A 19349-nucleotide genomic window follows, 5' to 3' on the forward strand; every position below is an offset into this window, starting at 1 on the left:
TGCACCTGAACAGACGTTCTTCTCTCATGATGAATGATCTCATTATCCCGAGCCGAACAAATAATTACTCTGTGATCTGAAACAATACATTACAGAGCTGGAGGCACGTCTCCTGTTCTTTAAAAAGTTAGAATAAATCACAGCTGCATTATTCAGAGAGGCTTTAATATCTGTGCTATTGTTTAAAGAATTGTATCTCCGTGTCTTCAAAGTGCAGAGGCTCAGTTTCCCTGATTAAAGGCGTCTTTAGCCCCGAGCAGAGGATCATTCTCCATTTCTGAAGCAGGCCTGCGCTACATGTAAATTACATCTGGAGTGTATTTACCTTTCAGGTCAAAGTCGAACATGAAAGGCTCAGCGGTCCCAGCGGTGGCGGCTGTAATGAGGATGGGCTCTCCCCAGCAGTCAGCGCTTTGACCCACATTAGCTCTCCGCCCGAGGCCCGCCGAGGCAGGATGGAGATGGAGAATAATAGCAGGATATAGTGTCTAAGACGCGCATTGTATATTAAATGATATTCACAGAGCTCCAGTAGACTCTGTGAAGTTCATAAACTAGAGGGGATTTTAAAAAAGCCAGTAAAAGCCCTTGGCACAGATTCCTCAGCGCTCTGAAAGCGAGCTGCGAGGATCCTCCTGCAGAGGCTTCATCACTGTCACTGTTCAGGCTGAGGGAGGCCTTCAGCTTCACAGACCTCTTCAGTCTGCTTTCATTCAGACAGGGTCACCAGACTCATTTCAAGGATGAAACTAAAAAAAACAAGTTGAAAATTTCAGACTGAATTTTGAAAAAAGAGAGAAAGATATCTGAGCCACCTGGAGAAATCTGAGGATTTACAGCCCAACATGAACCAGGAGAGGATCACCACTGGGGCGGAAATCCAGGGGAGCAGGGGACACAGCGTCCATGATTTCCCAAAGAAATACCAAATTTTTCTTTAAAGAGGGGTATTGTGCTTTTTCACTCTTCATTCTGTCCCTCTGGTGGCCCCGTAGTATCTTTACATGATTTACAGCTCAGAGTAATCCTGTTTCTTTCTTACTGGTGTTTTGGCAGACTCTTATTTCAGTTGTCTCTTTAAGGCTCCCTGCTTGACAAACCCCTTCCCTCTGATTGGCCAGCCCTCTGGAGGCCTGTCAAGGGGGGCGGGGCTATGGGCAGTCTCTATTGATTAAGGCCACCCCTCCAATGTGTCATGAAGCAGTTAGGATCTCATCTCTTGAGCGACCTTCTATCCCGTATCACCTCTGACGATCTGTCTTACTGAGTGTTGGTATCTTGTGTTCACAATAAAATTCAAAGTAAGCTTTGTTGGTTTGAGTTTTTTTTACATGTTGCCAAAGCCAATGTAGAAAAAAATGGATTAAGAAAACAGATCAACTCTCTAACTCCTTTTGTTAGAATTGTCAACAAAATTATTATGAAATCAATCAAAAATTAAAACAAATAAAAATAAACTAACAATTAGTAATATTTACATAGAAATACACTTTTTTGTTATCTTATAACAAATGATTGATAATTATTTGTAACTTGAGTTTTTATTTCCTGTGACGTTTCGTCTCATATCTCATATTCAAATCATGTTTCTTCCCTGCAATCTTTCTTGTGATGTGTTTGTATTTTATGTTTGTATCTGGTGTTCTTATCTAGTGTTTTTATCTTGCCTTTGTGTCTTGCGTTTGTATGTTGTGTTTTGTCTTGTGTTCATATCTTGTATTATCTTGTGTACCTTGTGTTTGTATCTCCTGTTGGTAACTTGTGTTTGTATCATGAGTTCTAATCTTGCATTATCTTGTGTATCTTGTGTTCATATCTTGTGGTGGTATCAAGTTTTTTTTTTTATCTTGAGTTCTTATCTTGCATTTGTATCTTGTGTTTGTATCTTATGTTAGAATTTTGTGTTTGTATCTGATGTTTCTATATCTTGTGTTTTTATCTTGCCTTTAGTATTGATTAAGGCCACCCCTCCAATGTGTCATTGTTAGTATGTTAGTATGTCATTTTTGTATCTTGTGTTTGTATCTTTTGTTTGTGTCTTGAATTCTTATCTTGTGTTTTCTTGTGTACCTTGTGATTGTATCGCCTGTTGGTAACTTGTGTTTGTTTCTTGAGTTCTAATCTTGCATTTGTATCTTGTGTTTGTATCTAATGTTAGTGTCTTGTTTTCTTATCTTGTGTTTTTTTATCCTGCCTTTGTATGTTGCGTTTGTATGTCATGTTCATATTTAGTGACCATATTTCATGTTCGTATCTTGTTCTTATCTTGCATTATCTTGTGTACCTTGTGTTCATGTCTCGCGGTGTTATCAAGTTTTTGTATCTTGAGTTCTAATCTTGCATTTGTATCTTGTGTTTGTATCTTATGTTAGAATCTCGTGTTTGTATCTGATGTTTCTATATCTTGTGTTTTTATCTTGCCTTTATATCTTTTGTTAGTATGTCATTTTCATATCTTGTGTTTGTATCTTTTGTTTGTGTCTTGTGTTCTTATCTTGTGTTATCTTGTGTGTCTTGTTGTCGTATCTTGTGTAGGTATCTTGTGTTTTTATCTGGTGTTTTCATCTTGCGTTTGTATCTAGTGTTTGTATCTTGTGTCTGTTTCTTTTGTTCATAACTTGCATTTGTATCTTGTTTTTGTATCTTGTGTTTGTATCTTGTTTTCGTATCTCTTGTTTATATCTTGTTTTTGCATCTTGTTTTTGTATCTTGTGTTTGTATCTTGCGTCCATACCTCGTTTTTGGTATCTTATGTTTATAGCTCATGTTTGAGTCTCCTCTCAGTATCTCTAGTCACAAGCTTTTGTTCCTATCTTGTGTGAAAATCTTTTATGACTATCCTGTTCTATTTTCTCACATTAAACTTTTGTCTTCTTCTTGTTTTAAGTATTTCATTGTTTTGTGTTCCCATATTTCACCTCTTCAGCTGAACAGACAGTTGTTGATTACCAATCAGCTGTTTCCAGGAACAGTCAGACCTGAACCCCGTCCTGAAAACATCTAAAAAAAACTCTTAGAGGAGGTTTGTTCAGCGATCCGACGCTGCTACACATTGTTGTTGTTGTTGTGAAACGTCTGGTGAAAGAAGAGTTTCCTCCCTCATTAACGCCCCTTACACCGAGCTGCAGCGGCTCAGTGTCAAAGAGGGAGAAAGATTTATTTTCAGTGACAAAAGTGATTTCTTTTGTAGCCGAGGGAAGAGGAGCAGGCGCTGCGGGGAGGCAATGATGCAAGCTTCAGCTCTGACGTCTGACATCAGAGAAAAACAGCGATCAAAACAAGACGAAACCAGCGCTGGGCTGGAGAGCCCCGAGTTTAAAATGTGAAGGAAAGAAAAACGGTTTCATCTCAACACAAAACACATGATCTACAATCAACAAGAAGAAGAAGAAGAAGAGTATCCTCTGTCAGCCGCCTCTGAAGGTCTGACTGTGACCCAGAGGGACGAGGCTGTTAGGGCGACGAGAGCGAAACACGACAGCTTGTTGATTCAGCTTCAAGGTTTCCCAGCGCTTACAGTGATAATCTGCTTATTTTCAGCTCCTGGTGTAGATTTATGTAACTCCACTTCTCCATAACGCAGAGGTATCAAACAGCAGCTCCAGGACTCAGAAACCACAAGTCTGCTGGATCTGGACTTAAAACAGAGTCCAGCAGGGGTCGTTCAGTCAGTTCAGGTCAGTGAGTCCTTTCAGCATCGTGTCCTCGCCTGGCGGTGTCAATTAAACCATCAAAAAGAGGAAGTTTCATCGTTAATCTGGACGACCCTTGAAGCAGAGGTCGTCAGAGTTCGTCTGCACAGCCACGGGACAAAAACACGTCAGACTAATTTCATATTTCACAACCAAAAAACACAAACGAAGAAGAGTTTGTTGGATTCATTGTTAGATCATTTAAAAATCTGCGTCTTTACTTGGAGCACGACACAAAGTTCAGACGGGCCGAGAAGAGTTTTAAAAGACAACAACAAACCTCTTCACTGACGCAACAGTCCACTTCAAAAGGACTGTGATAGATCTGCTTTGATCGTCTCCTCGTCAGCTCCACACGAGAGGCAGAGGGTTTCAGCTCTGCAGACGGAAAGAGACAAACTCTGTCCTTGTCGAAGGTTTTTGCAGAAATATCTGCACTGCAACAAGAGACGGTGAAACAATAATCCTCTTTTTACACCTTTTTAAAGACTTTTAAAGACCTTCTTGGATCCTGTTCAGGGGGTTTTGGTGTTCAGTCGTGTGTCACTCTGTCTGATCCACGGCGTGCCTCGATGACTGACTCAGTCATCGAGGCACGCCGTCGATAAGACATGTCTATAAGACGTGTCTACGGACGTCTTAAGATGTAAAAGTCTTAAGACAAATGTAATATAGACATGCACCGACTGATCGTTTGGTGCCAATTTCCTTAATTTTGGGGGATCAGCGATCGGCCCATCCTTACAGGCCCATCCGAACCTGGGGGGACAGAGCCTTTTCAGTTGCCGCCCCCTCTCTCTGGAACTCACTCCCTCAAAACATCCGCAACTCCACTGACCTCACCACCTTCAAATCCAGTTTAAAAACACACCTCTTCCGCACTGCTTTCAACCATTAATCCAAAGTCCCTTCTCAATGCTCTATGTTTTTACCTTTGCACTGTAACCTTCTGCTTTTATCTGTTTTCTGTTGTTCATGTGTCTTTTATCTGCACTTTTAACTTTTTATGTAAAGCGACTTTGAGTTTTTTTTGAAAAGCGCTCTATAAATAAAATTTATTATTATTATTATTATTATATGAAACTGATCTTATATACCTCCAGGAAGGTCTGACAGCCAGCCTTTTTTGCTTTTTGCTCCGAGACCTAAAACTCAGGACACTTCATTGGTTGTTTAAGTTAAAACATAAAGATTTTTTGTTTCACAGGTATTGATCAATGATTTTCAATAAGTTAAGATTGGAACATTGAAGGTATACACTGTCAGTTATAAAACAAACAAACAAAAAAGAATAAAAATCAGTATCAGCCCAAATCGGTATCAGCAGGTCAGGCTTTTAAAGATTGAGTGATCAGTGATCGGCCAGAAAATTGTGATCAGTGCAACCCTAGACTTAAGATGTATTAAGATCCCTTAAGACACTCAATGTCTTCAAGACAAAAAAACCTAACTGGGTGCACCTCTTGTAATGTCTTAAGACATGAGCGCAATCTTCAAATTTTTGTCTTAAGACGTCTTCATGTACAAAATATCTTGAGACGTCTTTATTTTGGTTATTAAGACGTCTTAAGATGTCTTGAGACACTTTGATGGCTGGGTATGTAGGGGTGGGTGATAAGGGCAAATAAATATATCTTGATTATTTTTTCAAATGTTCCGATAACGATAGTCTCACAATGTTGAACAAAAAATACTGTTGAACTACTGGCCTACCAAGAGAACAACTGGCCCCCACAGAGGCATCTGCCCTCCTGGCAGTCGAGTGAATTTTATTTTCCATACAGCGCCAGATCACAGCAGAAGTAAATTAAAGTTACCTCCTTCATAAATCAGGTCTATACTTTGTTTTTTAATCTAACAGACTAATCAGCCTTATGTTAACCATCTAATTTACACGATGGGATGTCATTTGTACACTGACGTGTTCACATTTCTCCTCACGTGGTTTCGGGGACAAGAGGCAACCGCCGGTCTAAGAATATGAGACAAAGCTGAAGTGCTAAAATCTGCTGTTTCTCCAGTGTAGCCTTGAGGCTGGCTCTGGAAGTACAGGAAGTCACATACACACCAATTAAAAAAGCTGTTTTCAAACCTATTTACAGCCTGGTTCAAAAAACATCTCCTGTCTGAGTCGCTAATTTTACTATCAGCACACACTGTGGGGGGGGATATTGAGATCACAAGCTCGTCCAATCAGAGGCACAGCTCAGGGTCATGTGACCGACAGGCGCCCTATGGCTGTATGCGAAGCCCTTGACATTTCCAATATGGCCGCTATAGCCGATCTGCTTCATTTTCCGTTTCAGAAACAGACGGGTGACGTCGGCGAGACTACGTCCATGTTTTAGACAGTCTATGTTCACGGACAGTGAAGTTCTGAAACGCTCACAGACACAAACATGTGCTCGCATTTACACACACAGACAAGCTCGTCCTGTATAGCGGACAGAGAGCTGGAAAACCACCACAAGAAACATCTCCCAACGCTTTCTCTGTGAAGATGCAACACTCGCTCCAAACCTTTTACAAACGAGGGACGTGGACCCACGTCTTACTGTTAAATTATCCGCTGAGACGGGAGACTCCTGCATGTTTTCTCTATGTGCGCCTGTTTGGTCTGAGTCACATGACTGAACCCTGTCTGCTGATTGGCTTGAGGCAAACATTCAGCAAACCAGGACTTTCAAGCACCTCTCCTTTGCCATCTACTTGAGTCTGTTTCTGTTTTTCAAAACAGAAATACTCGATGATGTAAAATGGCACATTGTTAAAGCAACATTTTGGATGATATCATACGCGACATATATCGTCCATCACTGCACAGGACTCAAACATGGTGTTCAGTCATGTGTCACTCCATCTGATCCATGTCGTGCCCTGATGACTGACTCAGTCTCTCATTCTGGTGTGGTCATGTGACGTCAGAGCTGAACGCTGTGAAGCGACAGATTTGGACGAGGTGAGAGGCAGAGGACAGGGCGTGGGTGGTGTCAGGGTTTTTTCAGAAACGCTCTCTGCCTCAGAGGACTCGGATGGCACGTTGCAGCTGGCCGGCTGCTCGCAGAGGAAGCTCTGCAGCTCCATGTGTTCAGTCACATTCGTCTGACAAAGCTTCATTAAGTTTTACTGGAGCTGGTTTCCCGTGGCGAGCTCACACACACACAGAGAGAGTGTTTTTTAATGTGTGAGAGACTCTGCAGAGTAGGAACGTGAGGATTTCCTGAATCTTTTGTTTAACTCCATTTATTCAGAGTCAGAAACTAATGATAGCTGAGGAAGAGGAGGAGAGGAGGATAGGAAAGAGGAGATGAGGAAGGAAAGGAAACAGCCAGGGGAGATATGAGAGCTTTAAATACCTTCATTTCTCAGACGTCAGTGAATCTGTTTTATCATTTCGCTCTGTGCCGTGGATTGGAAACCCGTCGATCTGAGAGAGGCTCGGTGAGCTGATAGGAGTCCCAGCTTAGCCCAGGATCCACAGAGGAAGCAGCTTTAAGATACAGAGATGACTTTAAACTGAGAGCTATCGCTTCACACGTCTGGACACAGGTGTTACAGGACCAGGTTTTCCCAGCAGCCATCAGTGAGACCAACAAGTCGCAGTAATGGGTTTTCCTCAGCAGGGTGCCAGTAAAGGCAGAGCTTTGATCCCAATCATGGTTTTATTTCCTGACTTTACCTGAGAGGAAACCTGGTAGAGGAACAACAACATCCTCTCAAAGCACAGCGTGATGAAAAGGAGGTGCTCCAGGTCCCACCGAGCAAAGAGACGTTCAAAGGACGTCCCCTTCAACGTCATTTATCAACATCTAACTTTGGTTTACTTTTTATAACATCCACAGTATCTTCGTATAAAAAGCTACCCCCCTTAAAAAAATCAATCTTTGTCCATGTCAGGCCTCAAATCAGTGTCCAAACCCAAGTCCCAATAAACTGAACTGTGCCTGTTCATTTCCTGTAGCATAATTTGATTTTCTCAGCAGCAGATGGTAACTGTAAATACAGACAAAGGCGTTTTACATTCCCACTTCAAAGCTGCTGCTGAGCGAAGTGAAGCTACAGGAAAATGCATCAGTATTTTAGAATGGGAACAGGAAATGGAAACAAATAAAATATGACTTTGATTCAAAACTAATGTTCGAAGTTAGACGTCCAAAGAGAGGTCCTTTGAACGTCTCTTTGCTCAGTGGGCTCCATTAACGTTCAACCATATGTACGCAAGAAAATAGAGAAGGTTTCCAAGGTACGCCACTCTGCTCTTAAAGTGATACTCTGGGTTGGATCAAGTTGGGTCCTATCACAAGGTTTAGGGCAGAAATTACCCCTACAGCAGTGTTTTTGTGCAGCAGAAGCCCAGAGCGCTCGCACCAAACACCCCCTCCCTGCTCCTCTGCAGGTTTCCTCTGCACTCAGACGGGGCCATATTTTACTTGACCAAAAACACAAATAAATTTCTGCTCTAAACCTTGTGATAGGACCCAACTTGTTCCATCCCGGAGTATCACTTTAAGCTCCTACAACAGGTACTAGTTTTTGACGTGGAGTGCATGTGTATACACAGCTACGCAGTATTACACAGTCATCAGCATCATCCACTTGTCTCAAGCTGCGTCATAAGGCAGATTGTCTGTTTTAACTGAAATGTCTATTTTAATCGTCTGTAATGTTTTCCTATGAATATGAATTATAAAACATGTATTTGGAAAGTTTATTTTAGAAATTTAGGGGATATTTAGGGTAAACATCTGACTTGTGCATAATTTCGGGTCATAGGAATGGAAATCATTGGTAACTCGAGGACTACCTGTACATATATGTGTGTATATATATGTAACGACTCAACCCTTATCGGGTCGGCGTTAAATACACCAGGGGGACAAACTTTCAGGAAATGACAAATCCCCAAGAAACAAACAAAAGAGGTCAAACAATGAAATAAACTTGGAGCAACGTTTAAGACATCAGAAATAACTCTTTAATCAAACCAAAATAAAATCTCGCCTGCGCACCCACGCGTAATAGACATCAAACTCAAATAGCTCCTCAAGAAAAAAACCAAATCCAGTCAGTCCTATCTGTAAATAAAACCAAAAATCCTTTTCAACGAAAATAAGTCCAATTGTCTTTTTTTTACCCTCTTAAAATGTCTTTTAACCGGTTTGCGTGTCCGTTTTCCGCCTTAAATCCGTCACGAAAATAAAATAATCCACACAGGGAAAAAAACCCCAAAAACACCCCAAAAAAACGTGATCGATCAATAACCAAAAGTCACTGGTATACCAGGAAAAAACACAAAAAATAAATGTTGTAAGGCTCACCCCCCTGGAAGCACTTAACCTCTCCCAGCCGGGTCGTGCTCCTCCTGGTCCTGGGAAGCGATATTCCGTATCAATCCTTTGGGCTGTAGAGGCATCGCGCAAGTAAGCAACTCTGGAAGATTTCTTTTAAGAGTGGTAACACTTTTCCTCTGACAGTCTTTACTTTTCTTCGGTTTTCCCGGCCCTTTCCACCGGCACGCCAGTTTCTTTGTCTTTCCTCTTCACCTACGCCTCTCCGCCCATTCCCTGACGCCACGTCCTCCCTTTATAATTTCGTCCATTCTTTTCTTTTCTTTTTCGACCAAAAATCCAAATCAAGACAGCAACAGGTACCCCGACCTCTCATACATTTTTTTTTTACTGGGATTTATTTTCTTTTTACTGCATTCATTTCTTTCATTCATTTCATTCATTCACAACAAAATTTTCCTTATTTAACCAAACCTTCTTTTTTTTCATGTTGACACTGTCACATATAAATATATATATTTATATATATATATATATATATATATATATATATATATATATATATATATATATATATATATATATATATATATATCTCCTCTCCTATCACAGGAAACTGGCTCCACCTCCTTCTCATTCATCCCTGCAGCGTCTCAGCGCTTTAACACAGTCAGACGCTGAGCGTCTTCTGACTTCAGCGGGGAAGCGTAGAGTGGGTCTTTCCACTGTGGAAACTGGACGGTCATTGGATAAACGCTGGGCTTTGTCCCGCCCATCGGACGCTCAGCGTCTCTGGGGGTCTATGAGGCAGTGGGCTGGCCTGGACGCTGGGCTTCTACATGACGATTGGATGATCTGTCTGAGGCTGAATCCCTTTTTGATTGACAGTGAAATGAGCCAGTCAGAGATCTTGAAGTATAACCCTCCACTGGAGCATCTTCTGTAGAGAGGAGCTTCTCCTCAAGTCTTACACCAGCAACACAACGGGCCAAGGCTGTTAAAGCAGTCTGGCTCTGCTGGACTCTGAGAGAACACTGGAAAAAACACCTGAAAAAACACCTGGTTGGTACGACAGGGTCACAGATCATTTTCTTGAAAAGGAACAGAGGTAAACAAATTTATGATGTAGGCCGGAAAAAAAAGAGCTTCCTCTCCTCGACTGACCAGCAGCCGCCACTGATATATAAATATTAGACTCCTGGGTTACCGGATGTTTCAGCAACAAGCAGAGCGACCTGTGCTCAGAGGACTCTTGAAGCTCCGCCCCTCGGTCTCTGACCATCAGGGCGCTCCCTGCTGAAGGATTGACACTCTGCTGATGCACCTGATGGAAACGGGTTTGGGGGCCGGTGACGGCGGCCTCATTCATCATTCATGGGGCTGAGGAGCGTCTGCCGACTCCTGGCGTTGAGTCAGGAAGGAGACGACAGTAAACACATTTTCTGAGTGCTGCTCCTCGCTCCTCGTACAATCAATTCTCCTGTTATTGCGTTTCAGTGGCTGTGGGGGCAACAGGACGGAGGGATATGATATCACCCAGGACTGCCAATAATAAAACTCTATCAGCAGAGAGCACCTGAGGGGGAGGGAAGTGTCAGGCTGCTCTGAAGCACACTTTCAATAACAAACAGCTCTCCTGTGAGGAGTCAACAACGCCCCGAGGTGAGACACGTGCCGTTCGTCGCCCCGGACGCACCGCTTCGTCGATGGATGGACGTGAAAGTGTGCGACCAGCCGCAGGGGAGGCCTGAGATCTCACGTCTGAGATGAAGGAGCCAGAGAGGGAAATACAGACGTCATTAAGTATTCTCAAAGCCCATCACTTTCTCTGTCTGCAGGAAGAGGAGCAGGGGAAATCCAGGCAGGAGCTGTAAAAAAGGAGCACCAGTTTGGAGGAGACGCAGTGTAGGGGAGAGGATGTCTCCATGGTGACTGGTGTGATGGAAACATCGGGCGCTCGGCGGCAGAGCGGCTCCAGTCACAGACAATCTCTGAAACGATGCTCGCTGTAAAATCATCCCACAGCTCCACAGAGAGGAGGAGGAGGAGGAGGAGGAGGAGGAGGAAGAGGAGGAGGTGGTGGGGGGAGGTGTCGGCTCTGAAGAAATTTCCCATTTTTTTTTCTATTTCCACGCCATGAGGATCCAGACTGGTGATAATTGCAGAGCGGGGTTCACACCACAGCTGAACACGTCCCGCTTCTTCCCCTCATTAGGGCCGAGGATGAGGAGGATTTGACGAAGCATGTGTTCAGTGTGACAATAAAACAAGCAGCACGTCCGCTCCATGTGACACGCTTACCCTCAATAATCAAACACAGCAGAGAAAAGCCGTCACTGAACACTTTGAGATCACCAAATCTGCAAAGATCTGAATCTGCTGGTGCAAAGGGAAGAGTCCAGTTTTCGAGGACTTTGAGGACAAAAACCACTCAGAGAAGGTCAGAGAGGATTGTGACTGAAGGAAACATTTTCCTGAGGCTGGAAATTAAAGCTAAAGCTATCAGCACGTACAGTACGAACTCAGCAGGAGTCCAAGCAATCAGGTCTGAACCACCAGGGAGGAGTCTGAGCCTCCTGGAGCTACTTTAAAGTCTGCATCGTGACCAAGCACCAAGCTCCACTCTGAAACCATGAAACCTCTGGCTTCTTGTAGCTTTAAAAAACATTATTGAAATAAAGAATTTTCATTGATGATTAAAGACTCTGACACTAAATAAAATCCTGCGTTAACATTTAGTTGAACTAAATCTTCATCTCATCTGTCAATAAAGCCTGCCACCGCTCTACTTCACCTCCTACAACATCAACAGCCCACCAACTTTCCATGCACCTGTGGCTAACCTCAAGTTTTACAGCCCTGGGAAGATAACTACATCTACAAAAAGACTCATCTGGAAGAAAATACTGATTTTAATTCTGTGAGGATGGATTCATTTAACTGACAACGTGCCGGATTAATACACATGACTGATATGGGGCAAGAGATTGACAGACAACAAAAAGTTTGTAAGTTAAGCAATTAAATATATATATGTGATCAAACTCAGGTGTTCTTTCAAAGATTTGGTAAATGTTTGACATTTAAACATTTTTTAAGCTTTAAAAATTTTGAATATCAAAAGATATTTTTGTTTCAAATTTTAAAAAAGTTTATTTATTTTTATAAAAATTTATTTTCTTTTAAATAGTTGTTGAATTTTTTTCTGATATTTGTAGTTCCATTTAAAAAAAAAAAATCAGATTTTTAAAATTTCAATATTTTTTGATATTTAAAAAATTTTTTTTTTAATTCTTGCTATTTTTTAAGAATACAATTTTTCTTAAAAGCTTTTGCAGCTTTTACATAAAAAAATAAATTATTAAAAAACGTTTTAAAATTTTTGGAATATCAAAACAATATTTTAAATATATTTTTATTTTTTTTTAATTTTGGCAATTTTTTTAAGAATATTTTTTTCTGCAAAGCTTTTCCAGTTGTTTACATACATTTCATTTAAACTTTTTTAAATTTTTAAAATCGATTTTTTCAAAACTTTTATAAATATTTTTTATATGTTTTAAAAAAAAATTAGAATACAATTTTTCTTCAAGGCTTTTCCAGTTTTTGTACATTAAAATCATTTTTTAAGAAAACTTTTTAAAACGTTTAAAATTTCAAAAAAATTTACACTTTTTACAAATGTTCAATTTTTTTTATTTTTTTCAATTTTTTTATAAAAGATTTTTTTCTCCAAACTTTTCTAGTTTTTGACATAAAAAATCAATTTTAATTTTTTTTTTCACATTTTTGAAATTTTAAATTATTTTGATTTCAAAGAAAATAGAAATAATTTACTAAGACATCACATGAACAGTTGCAAAAAAAGAAAAAAAAAACGTATTGTGTAGATAACAATTCACTGGACTTTTACTATGCTAAGAATTTTATCCACTTTTTTTTTCTTTATAGTGAAGATAAAGTAGATTTTGTGGCTCCTGAATGACTTTAATCCAGGAGAGCTGAGGAAAAATGGCTCCTATGAAAGTAAAGGTTGCAGACTCCTGGAAAACTCCTCATAGACTTTTTAAAAAGCCTTATAGATGAGATTAAAGAGACAGACTATTGAAACCGGTCATCCTGAATGAACCCTGAAGTTCTCCAAGTTTTTGTGCTGTTTTCATGTTGGGAGAAACACAGGAAACATCTTTATTTGAACGAAGCAGCCTGGAGTTACATCCTCTCATCCGTCCTCTCTCCACGCGTGGTCATAACTCCTGCTATCGGCAGCTTGGCTGTAAATTTAGCCGCAGTAAAAGCGAGGAGACTTTTCCTAGCCTCTGAACTCCTCCTGACATGGCTGTCAGCTCGCGTTGAGTTATGAGTCTTTTATTACATCCAGGCAGCGACGTGAGACAGAGATCCCAATAATCAGATCGAGGCTCAGAGCTGGAGCGCGGCCCAAAGCGTGTGTGTTGTGACTGTAGCCGAGAGCGCGGAGCAACAAAACCGTCATTACTCAGGTGGCTGCCAGGAGGAGCTGCTACTATAAGACGAACATAATAGGATGCTAATAAATCCTCTGGAGATCAGCGGGAGTTCAAAACCATGTTTCCCAGAAGGCTCATCAATCAGACGGAGAGCGTCAGGCGAGAGGCCGGCTCCATCTTTCCTGGAAGGCGTCCTGTTTCAGCACGTCTGGACCAGAGAGCAGCCCACTCGCCTGTTTGTCTCTAATGTCTCACTTTGATGTAAATAAACATCATCTGATGACTAATGCAGCAATCTCTCATCGCTCCGCTCTGACTCAGACCAGCAGCTCTCAGGCCGTCCTGTTCCCGCTCTCTAAACCTGTTTGGGTTCGTCGTGTCCTCACAGTTTGGGCTCTTCTTCAACGTCTCAAACTCCTTAACTTTAACTCACCTTCAAGCTGTTTCTGTGCAGGAGAAGAGCTCTGCTTTAAAAGCTTTCAGTCGTTCATTCAGAGGATTCAGCTCTTCACTTTAACCTCTCAAACACAGCCCGTGGTGTTAACACGCAGAGATGAATCCAGACAACTCTGATCCCTCATGTTTCTGTAAGAGACGAGTCTGAACAGCCTTCAACCTTTAGATGCTAACACAAAAGGATGAAAACCTGCAGCTTCTCTGAGCTCCAGCACATTAAAGAGGAGGTATTCTGCTGCCCCCCACTTTAACATGAATTTAAAGCAGAGTGTTGGATGTTCATGTAACTCCTGCAGAAAGGGGGTGAAATAATCTTAACCATGGATATCGATGCTAACATCTCTGAGCTCAGTGTTCTGTGAAGCTAAAAGCTAAACGCTCTGAAGTTCACTGGATCCACTCAGTTAGCGAGGAGGTTGGTTGTAGCAGAGATTTAGAGCAATGAGACCCAAGTTCACACAGAGACACGACGCAGAGTTAAGCAAATACAAAAAAAATATTTGGGCGGTTATGTTTAAGAGTTTTTGGCCTTTAAAAGATAAAGATAAAATATACTTTATTCATCCCCGAAGGGAAATTCATGAGTTTATTTAACTTGTGTTTTAGCCTTTAGCCTGTATTTAAGCCTTTGGTTGTGTTTTAGCATTTAGCTTCTGTTTAAGCCTTTAGCCTGTATTTTAGCCTTTAGCTTGTGTTTTAGCCTTTAGCCTATGTTCTAGCCTTTAGCTTTAGCCTATGTTTTAGCCTTAAGCTTGTGTTGTAGCTTTTAGTCTGTGTTTTAGCCTTACGCTGTGTTTAAGCATTTTGCAAACGTTGAAGCCTTTAACCCTTGTTTTAGCCTTTAGCCTGTAATTTAGCCTTTAGCTTGTGTTTTAGCCTTAAGCCCATGATTTAGCCTTTAGTTTTAGCCATTGTTTAAGCTTGAAGCTTGTGTTTTAGCCTTTAGCCTGTATCTAAGCCTTTAGTTTGGGTTCTAGCCTTTAGCCTGTATTTTAACCTTTAACCTGTGATTAAGCCTCTAGCTTGTGTTTACCATATTAGCTTGTTATAGGCTTAAGTTTGTGTTATAATCTTTAGTTTGTGTTTTAGCCCTAAGCTTGTGTTTTAGCCTCTAGCTCGCATTTTAGCCTTTGGCTTGTGTTTTAACCTTGACCTGTGTTTTAGCCTTAAGCCTGTATTTTAGCCTTTAGCCTTTGTTTAAGCCTTAAGCTTGTGTTTTAGCTTTTAGCTCGTGTTTCAGCCTTTAGCCTTTATTTTAGCCTTTAGCTTTAGCCACTGTTTTAGCTTAAAGCTTGTGTTTTAGCTTTTAGCCCGTATTTAAGCCTTTAGCTTGTGTTTCAACCTTTAGCTTGTGGTTTAGCCTCTAGCCTATGTTTTAGCTTTTAGCTTGTGTTTTTGCATTTAGCACATGTTATAACATTTAGCTTATGTTTTAGGCTTCAACCTTTTTTTTAGCCTTAAGTTTGTGTTTCAGCTTTTAGCCTGATTTAGCAATTTTTTTACGTTATAGCCTTTAACCTGTGTTTTAACCTTAAACCTGTGTTTTAGCCTCTATCCTTTGTTTTAACTTTTAGCTTGTGTCTTCACACTTTGCAAATGTTATATCCTTTAGCTCATGTTTAGCTTCTAACTCTTGTGTTAGCCTCTAGCCTGTGTGTTAGCCTTTAGCTTGTGCTCTATCTCTCTCCTGTTTCTCTTTCTTCTGCTCTTCTGTCCTTTTTCTGTCTGACAGTTAGGCTCCAGTGTCCACCATCACTACAAAATTAATCACAGAAATCATTTTCAGCAGATTGTCAAACCTCCACATGTTCATGTTTTAGAGAAATCTCTGAATCTTTTTATAAACTGAGCAAAACAGCACGAGAAGGGCCCTCAAACACCAAGGTTAGCCCATAGTTCTGCCTCCTACAGGCTTTCAGAGCGCTGGCCAATCATGAAAGCGTTTCATCTGCAGAAATCCTTCCATAATCCATCATCATCCTCATCATCATCATCATCATCGTCGTCTTCTTACAGCAGATCAGAGCGTTAAACACCAAGACGCCGTCACACTCCTGATTTCACAGCCGGCTCCAGGAGCAACAATCTGCGGCGCTGAAATGTCAGAGGAAGGATTACGACTGGATGTTTGAGGAGGAAACAAAGGAAGTGAAGTGGATTGGATTATATTAGATTACACAGACTGGTAGTGGATTGGATTGGATTAGGCCGCAGCGGGCTGAATTAGATTTGGGGGAAAAATGAAACAATAAGATTTAAGCCTGAAGGGAAAAACTGGACAATCTAATTTCATCCAGATTAATGTGTTTTTTCCACGTTTGTCCTCAGAGACTCTAATAACCTGACTTCATTTCAGACTGGAGCTGGATTATGCAACAAATACCTGGTCAGAAATGAACAGGAGGTTTTTGTTTACCTGAACGCAGGTAACGTCTCTGATTAACTCTGAGGTCATGAGACGTATCTGCAGGAGACAGACGCACATTTCCTCCTCATCTCAGGACGTTTCTCTGCTTTTTGTTCTGAGGAGGATCAGCTGAGGAGTTTATTTTCCTGCCTTCAAAGCGCAGATACCAAGAAAAACATTTTGTTTGTGGAGTTTCTCTCCCGCTGCTGTTTTTCTTCACCCTGAAGCAGTTTTTGATGAGAGGAGAATACGAGACCTCTGCACCAACCTCGGTTTCATCAATTAGGCTTTTTTACGTTTTCTGAAGTCGCTCTGGTTTCCACGCCGAGGGCTGAATGCCTGCCGGGGAGGATAACGAGAGGCTGGCTCTGCCTGAGCTTCACTCTGACCGGCGCTCCCACAGTTCACGGCAGGAAGAGCAAACCGCCTCCCCTCTGCTCGCCGGATCAATTCTCATTTTGTTCCTGAGTCGATACACTCCTGCTCTCCGTCTTTTTCTTCAGACGCCGTGTTTATTGGAGCTTCGCTGGTCGTACGGGGTTAGATCAGGCTGAAACGCCATGTTTGATGTATGTTGTGTGGAAGTGACACCTTTCTCCTTCAAAGACGACGTCTGTCAACATGTTTGTTCTGCTGTGATACCTTCCTCTGCGGTTCACACACCCGTACTGTCACTGCTGAGGGAAGAAACCCAACGCTGAATGTACAGATCTCAGATCCCTGTTTAATGTCTCTTGTGATCTAAAAAAAGACGATTTTTCCAAACCAAGGGTCTTCAACCTGTGGCTCTTTGACTCCTTTGAGTCAGCTGAGCCAGACCAGAGTCAACAGGTCTGAGGTTGGTGTACAATCCAGGAACTTCTTGATGTAGTCAAGATATATAAAGATAAAGCCCTGTTTCCACTAAGCGGTCCGGTTTAGATCAGCCCAGTTTGATCAATAAAGGCTGATCCTGTTTTTGTTTCCACATCCAACTGTGCCCCCTAATGGTAGGCATTGGGTAAGTCGATTGCCGATAGCTGCGTCTGTTAAACAATAGCATGACACCATAGAAGCAGGACACAGTTTTCCCCTGCTCATAAATCCAACAAAGAAGAAAAAAATTGACACAGTAAACACAGAGTTACATTTAAAAAAAAAAAAGAAATAACAATCAAATTTTTTAATTACTTTTTTTAATTGTTTGCAATTTTTTTATTTTCTAATCTTTTGCAGATTTTTAAAAATACAAAAACTTTTGAAAATTCTCGCAAAATTTCAAAATTCAAAATTATTATTATTATTATTTTTAATAAACTAAATCATCACATAGGAGGAGCAATGTGGTTTTCGTCCTGGCCGTGGAACTGTGGACCAGCTCTATACCCTCAGCAGGGTCCTTGAGGGTGCATGGGAGTTTGCCCAACCTGTCCACATGTGTTTTGTGGACTTGGAGAAGGCATTCGACCGTGTCCCTCGGGGAGTCCTGTGGGGGGTTCTCCGGGAGTATGGGGTGTCGGGCTGCTTGTTACGAGCCGTCCGTTCCCTGTACGACCGGTGCCAGAGCTTGGTCCGCATTGCTGGCAGTAAGTCGGACTCGTTTCCAGTGAGGGTTGGACTCCGCCAGGGCTGCCCTTTGTCACCGATTCTGTTCATAACTTTTATGGACAGAATTTCTAGGCGCAGCCAGGGTGTCGAGGGGGTCCGGTTTGGTGGCCTCAGGATTGAATCACTGCTTTTTGCAGATGATGTGGTCCTGTTGGCTTCATCAAGCCGTGACCTTCAACTCTCTCTGGAGCGGTTCGCAGCCCAGTGTGAAGCGGCTGGGATGAGAATCAGCACCTCCAAATCCGAGTCCATGGTTCTCAGCCGGAAAAGGGTGGAGTGCCCTCTCCGGGTCGGGGATGAGATCCTACCCCAAGTGGAGGAGTTTAAGTATCTCGGGGTCTTGTTCACGAGTGAGGGAAGGATGGAGCGAGAGATCGGCAGACGGATCGGTGCGGCGTCCGCAGTAATGCGGACTCTGCACAGGTCTGTCGTGGTGAAGAGGGAGCTGAGCCGGAAGGCAAAGCTCTCTGTTTACCGGTCGATCTTCGTTCCCACCCTCACCTATGGTCATGAGCTTTGGGTAGTGACCGAAAGAACAAGATCGCGGGTACAAGCGGCCGAAATGAGCTTCCTCCGTAGGGTGGCCGGGCTCTCCCTTAGAGATAGGGTGAGAAGCTCGGCTATCCGGGAGGAGCTCGGAGTAGAGCCGCTACTCCTCCGCGTTGAGAGGAGCCAGATGAGGTGGCTCGGGCATCTGATGAGGATGCCTCCCGGACGCCTCCCTGGAGAGGTGTTCAGGGCACGTCCCACCGGGAGGAGACCCCGGGGCAGACCCAGGACACGCTGGAGAGACTACATCTCTCGGCTGGCCTGGGAACGTCTTGGGATCCCCCCGGAAGAGCTGGACGAAGTGGCTAGGGAGAGGGAAGTCTGGGCTTCCCTGCTTAGGCTGCTGCCCCCGCGACCCGACCCCGGATAAGCGGAAGAAGATGGATGGATGGATGGATAAATCATCACATAATAATTGCAAAAATAAAAAAAAAATAGTAGGAAATTATTCAATAGATTAAAGAATTTTATTAAAAAAACATTTTTTTTTTGACGATCTTGCAATTTTAAAATTTTTGCAATTTTTTTTTAATCTTGGAATTTCTGCTTATTTATGCAAGTTATTATATTTCTTTTTTTAATTAGAAATTTAGAAATTTCTACATTTTTCTGAAAAACAAGCAAAATTTTTTAGATTTCAATTTTCTTTATTTTTTCCCCTTGTTAAATTTATTTTTCTGAAAACCTAAGAATTTTTTTGAAAAAATTGAACAGTTGTGCAATGTATCAGAATTTCATAAAGGCTGAAGATTAATAAAACAAATAACATTCATTTATTTTTGAAAATATATTTTCAAATGTATTAAAAATGAAAAACTATGAAATCCCTTAGATTTAAAAAAACAAACCCCTTTGGAAATTTTTGCAAATTTTTCAAATTCCATATAATTTTATTTTTTTC

General features: G+C 41.7%; 1 protein-coding gene across 5 annotated transcripts in view; it reads right to left on the bottom strand.

Annotated features, from left to right (window-relative positions):
* Positions 1-19349, bottom strand: part of LOC141796576 (alpha-1,3-mannosyl-glycoprotein 4-beta-N-acetylglucosaminyltransferase C-like) — a 78579-nt gene that overhangs the window by 15016 nt on the left and 44214 nt on the right. The window contains exon 2 of one of the 5 annotated variants that reach the window (XM_074677783.1): positions 7049-7182. The exons of the other annotated variants lie outside the window; for them this stretch is intronic. The gene's annotated coding sequence lies outside the window, so the exon portion shown is untranslated. The remainder of the gene's footprint in view (positions 1-7048; positions 7183-19349) is intronic. 5 annotated transcript variants of the gene reach the window in all.

The sequence above is a fragment of the Halichoeres trimaculatus genome, unplaced genomic scaffold, assembly GCF_033239565.1.
Source record: "Halichoeres trimaculatus isolate MK-OKI-2021-1 unplaced genomic scaffold, fHalTri1.1 fHalTri1_scaffold_10, whole genome shotgun sequence".
In the NCBI taxonomy this organism is placed as follows: domain Eukaryota; kingdom Metazoa; phylum Chordata; class Actinopteri; order Labriformes; family Labridae; genus Halichoeres; species Halichoeres trimaculatus.